This window comes from Harpia harpyja, chromosome Z (assembly GCF_026419915.1).
Source record: "Harpia harpyja isolate bHarHar1 chromosome Z, bHarHar1 primary haplotype, whole genome shotgun sequence".
NCBI classification, from domain to species: domain Eukaryota; kingdom Metazoa; phylum Chordata; class Aves; order Accipitriformes; family Accipitridae; genus Harpia; species Harpia harpyja.
In genome coordinates, this window is record NC_068969.1 from 50,652,084 (window position 1) to 50,658,083 (window position 6,000).

Consider the following 6,000-nt stretch of genomic DNA (forward strand, 5'->3'; position numbering starts at 1 on the left):
AATGGTCCTCCTTAAAGGACAATGCATCGTGTTTTAACCCTAAATTGAGCAGTGTCACCACAGTTAGGCCGTAACTCAAACATATGACTACATTTCCCCCCCTTTGAGACTTGTATGAATATTCTTCATGTAAGTCTCATTCTAAATGTAACAGTTTAGCACTACTACAACTATTAAGATTTTTATCAATTTCTTAACCCATACACTTAAATCAGGGAACCAGGAAGTCAACCATCTAAATACTTCTTCCACTCCAGTGGAAGTGTCATCCTTTTGGACTTCGTGTAATATCTGGGTTTGTTTCCACAATTATCCCCAAATGGAGGTTGTTTCCCCACGGGCTATCATTTCCCTCCTGGTTCCCTTGACTCACCTGATTCATGAAAGTGAGAAAAACTAACCACAACATTCTTCTCATTACTAGGTTGTAAAAAGGTAGACAAATAGAACAAAAATAATATTAAAATAATCCCCATAAAACAATATAAAAACACTTCCCCTTGTGTACACTCTAAATGCAGGATGGACTTTATATTAATCCAAGTACAGTTCATGTATCTCTGTGTATTTTCAGCCAGTTTCCTCAACTCTCCACATTTTAGGAGGTGCTGCTTTCACTCGGGTATAGTGAATCCATGAGTCAATTCCCTGCAGCTTCACAGTGGTATGAGTTGTCAGCAATACCAGACAAGGTCCTTTCCATTTTTCTGCTAGTGGCTCTTCTTTCCAAGTTCGCAAATACACTCGATCTCCTGGTTTAAATGAATGCACAGGCAAATCCAAAGGTACAGGGGTTCTTATTTGGATATACCTGTGGAGGGAAGAAGGAACTCTTGCCAAGGACAAGAGGTAATCACTAAGTATCTTGTCACCTTTTAGGCACATTTGATTGCCTTTTCCTGTTAAATTCGTTATCTAAGATTTTCCATACAAGATCTCAAAAGGGCTAACCCCTTCTCTGACCCTTGGAGTAACTCTAATTCTTAATAATGCTAATGGTAAAACTTCAATCCATTTTATGTGTGTTTCCTGACACAATTTACTAATTTGTCTCTTCATTGTTTGATTAATCCTTTCTACCTTCCCACTTGATTGCAGCCTCCATGGTGTATGCAAGTCCCATTTGATTTGTAAAAATCTGGATACCGCTTGGACTATTTCTGATACGAAGCGTGGTCCTCAATCTGAGGAGAATCCCTCTGGTACCCCAAATCTCAGAATGATTTCTTTCAATAAAACCTTTACTACTTCTCTTGCCCTTTTGGTGTGACACAGCAAAGTTTTGGGCCATCCTGAAAGTATCCACACTCACCAATAGATATTTATATCCCTTACAACTAGGTAGCTCAGAAAAATTGATTTGCCAGTAATCTCCAGGTGTAGAACCTTTTCTTACCTCTCCTAGCGGGGGACTTTTCTGAATTTTAGGATCATTCTTTAAACAAACGTCACGTTTCTGTATAATCCTTTCAGCTATTAACAACATGTTAATTCCCACAGCATGTCATCTGGTTGCCTCAAGCAAAGCTTCAACTCCCATGTGCGTACTTTTACGTGTCCTTTCCATTACCTCCTTCATTACAGGCAAACTTACTATACACTGACCCTTCAAGGTTACCCACTATCCTTCCAGAATCTCGTTACATTTTAGTAATTCTGCAAGTTTATTTTCCTTTTCAGTGTATACAGGTACTTCAAGTTTCAAAACTCTTTCTGGGATTAATGCTGCCATGTTTATCCATAAAGCTGCCCTCTTTGCAGCCTCATCAGCCTTTTTATTTCCTTTAATTACATCACTACATCCAGATTGATGGGCTTTGCAATATATAACTGCTGTTTCTTTAGGCTTGTTAACTGCAGCAAGCAGTTCCATAATTTCTTTGCCATATTTTATGGGATTCCCTTGCGAGCATAACAATCCTCTTTCTTTCCAAATTGCACCATGAGCAAGTATCACACCAAAGGCATATTTTGAATCAGTATATACGTTAACTCGTTTTCCTTCTGATAATTCCAAAGCTTGAGTTAAAGCCATCAGTTCAGCTTTCTGGGCAGATGTATTTACAGACAATGGTTGCGCTTCTATTTCCTTCTCCCAAGTCACAACAGCATACCTGGCCTTCTGTTCCCCTTTATTTACAAAGCTACTTCCATCAGTGAATAGCTCCCAATCAGGATGTTGTAAAGGGGAGTCCTTTAAATCTGGACGGCTAGAATATACTCGCTCGATGGTCTGTAAACAATCATGTGTTAATCCTTCTTCTTGAGAGGGCAACAATGACGCATTACCACATCCTCTTGTTCAAGTAATACTGCTTGATACTGTGCCATCCTGCTCGGAGACAGCCAATGATGTCCTTTTTGTTCCAAACCAGCTGTAACTGCATGTGGCACATAAACAGTAATTCTCTGTCCCATTGTTAACTTTCGTGCCTGCTGTATTAACATCACCACAGTGGCTACTACCGCTCTCAAGCATCCTGGCCATCCAGAGCTTACACTATCCAGCCGTTTTGAAGAGTAAGCTACCGGTCTTTTCCAGTCCCCTAAATTTTGCACAAGCACTCCCATCGCTTGATGCCCTTGTTCATGCACATAAAGCTCAAAAGGCTTTGTCAAATTGGAGAGGCCTAGTGCAGGGGCCCTCATAAGAGCAACCTTTATATCATCAAACCCTTTTCGACATTCTGGAGTCCATTGCAACACTTCTCCTGGTCCTTTAATAGCCTCACACGAAGGTTTAGCCATCAATCCAAAGTTAGGTATCCAATGGCGACACCACCTGGCCATTCCAAGAAACCCTCTTAACTCTCTTTTTGATTTGGGTGGGGCAATCTCACAAATCGCTTCCTTCCTCTCAATCCCCAGTTTCCTTTCTCCTTGAGAAATTTCAAAACCAAGATAGGTCACAGTTTGCTGTGCAATCTGAACCTTTTTCTGAGACATTCAATATCCAGCCAGCCCTAAAAAGTTCAATAAAGTAATAGTTGCTTCTTTACACAGCTCAGCAGTATTTGCCCCCAACAGGACATCATCCACATATTGTAGCAAGGTAATTAACGAGTTCTTACCTTGCCATTGTTCCAGTTCCTTCACCAGTACATTAGCAAAGATGGTGGGGCTATTCTTAAATCCTTGGGGAAGTACTGTCCAACACAGCTGCATCTTGCCTCCCATTGTAGGACTCTCCCACTCAAAGGCAAACAGTTTTTGACTCTGTTCTTCCAGAGGAATAAAGAAAAAGGCATCTTTTAGGTCCAGAACTGTAAAATAAACATTAAAATCAACTATTGCATTCAGCAGAGTGTATGGGTTTGGTACCACTGGATGGACATCAGTCACTGTTTGATTAATAGCCCTTAGATCTTGTACTAGACAATATTCCTGAGAATGTGGCTTTTTAACAGGTAGAATAGGGTATTATATTTGGATAGGCATTCTCATAGCAGTCCATGCTTCAAAAAGTTATTTATTGCAGGTTCCAGTCCCATGCAAACTTCTAATTTCTTAGGATACTGTTTACATCTTACTGGCTTCGCTCCCTGTTTTAATTCCACTTTCACTGGTTCAGCTGATTTAGCTCTTCCAGGCCTCTCCATTGCGCACACAGAGGGGACCACTGCATCCATAATTTATGGAGGGGATTTCAACTTGTTCATTCTTCATGTCCTTGATTTCCATTGGTTCCTGTAACACATAAACTTGTGCTCCCCAGGCTTTACTCTGAGCAATATGCACTTGAATTTTGTTTTTTTCAAGTTATCTGTGCTCCCAATTTATTTAGTAAGTCCCATCCCATTAGAGGTAATGGACATTCTAGCATATACAAAAATTCATGTGTCAATGTTTTATTTCCAACTTCACACATCATAGGTTGGAGAAAGGGCCTAACCTCTCGCTTTCCCGTGGCACCAACCACCGACATAGAGAACTTACTCATAGGTCCTTTACAGCTACTTAACACAGAATAAGTTGCCCCTGTATCTACCAAAAATTAAACAATTTCATTCCCCAGCTTGACCAGAACCAGGGGCTCGGCTGGGGAGTCAAACTTCTCAGCCCCTGGTCCCCGTCAGTCGGAATCCTCTGTGCCGATCATTAGTAAATCAGCCTCAGGGATAGAGGCAGAAGGGGGAGACCAAGCCAGTCTTTTCTTTGGACATTCATTTTTCCAGTGTCCCCTTTCTTTACAAATGGCACATTGGTCAAACCCCAAAGGGATTCTATTCTCAATGTTTCCCCCTCCTCCCTGTTCCCTTCCACACCCCTGTCCTCTCGGGAAACCCCTTCCCCTGGAGGATGTTTGTGCTTGAGTAAATGCTGCTGCTAAAATAGCAGCCTTTTGTTTCTGATCTTTTTGTTTCTCTTTTTGTTTTTCTTTCTTTTTTAACTCTTTGTTATTATACACCTTGTAAGCAATCTCTATCAGTTGAGACACATTTGAATCAGATACTGACAATTTGCATTTCTTTCTTGTTTCATAATCATTTCTTGGAAGCAAAGAACATATCCACATATGGGATATCATCCCACTTATCTTGCCTTCTACAAAACAACATCAGCTGTAAAATGGTATTATAATTCAAAGTTCCCATTCCTGGCCATTTTTCTTCATCATCTAATTTATATGCTGGCCACCACTGAATACAATACTCTTTTAATTTCTTCCTTGTTAGGGTATTCCCACCAAACTTGTTCCAATGTTTTAGGATGCATCCTACTGGAGAGCAAAGGGGAGGCTCTGCAGACTGTCCTGCCCCCATACTGTTACCCCAAAATCACAGAATCATAGAATCATTTTGGTTGGAAAAGACCTTCAAGATCATCGAGTCCAACCATCAACCATGCCCACTAAACCATGTTCTGGAGTACCCCATCTATGCACTTTTTGAATACCTCCAGGGATGGTGACTCAACCACTTCCCTGGGCAGCCTATTCCAATGTCTGACAACCCTCTCAGTAAAGAAATTTTTCCTAATATCTAACCTAGATCTCCCTTGCCGCAACTTGAGGCCATTTCCTCTCGTCCTATCTCCAGCCACCTGACAGAAGAGACCAGCACCCACCTCACTACAACCCCCCTTCAGGTAGTTGTAGAGAGCGATAAGGTCTCCCCTCAGCCTCCTCTTCTCTAAACTAAACAGCCCCAGCTCCCTCAGCTGCTCCTCATAAGACTTGTTCACAAAAGAACGTTCTTATCCACACTTTCATGCACTCCAGTTGTCACTGTCAAGTGCGCACAAAGTTTATAAAATACCTCTATATACCTTTACCATATACAGTCCCCTGCCTTGCAATGTCTCTAATATGCACATTGCACCTTTGGGTTGCTTACCTGCTCTGGATGGGGACAGTACTCGTGGAGTCCCCAAAACAAAAGGTCGGTGTGCACTGGAGTCCGAAGAGCAGCTTCTCCCCGTCAGCAGCTGGCAAGTTGAGCCAGTCAAGGCTTCACAGCTGTCCCATCTGAGGTGCCAAAAACTGTCGTCCAAAAAGCGGATTCCTCACCCAGTGTGCAACAAGCCAATAGTCACACACCGAGGAGAGACACGATTTATTTCATATTTGCACAAAGATGGGTGCTAGGTGGTAATTCCACAAAGCTAGCGCACCCTACAGTTAAACAAGCAAGCAGCTTACACAGTTTTAGATTCACCCACTTAGTTTCCAAAGTCCTTGCCCCAAATCATTATTGGTAGTTGCTTATCTGCCACCATTTCTATTGGGCTAAGGTTTTCTCCCCTTCAAATTAAAAGCACAGTGTTCTTTTATTCTACAGCACATGCTCAAGGAGTGGGGGGCGTAAGTCTTCCAGGTCTTGAACTGAGTCGGTGGTCGCCATCTCCCCCCGCCGCCTTTACTCTTCCCCTAGTTCATGCTTCTTTGGCAATCATCTGGCCTTCGGTGCCTTCTGGAGCAGGATGTTTCTTTCTTTTCAGTCTTTAGTTCCTTCTTGTTGTGGTTTAAGCCCAGCTGGTAGCAAAGTACCATGAAGCCGC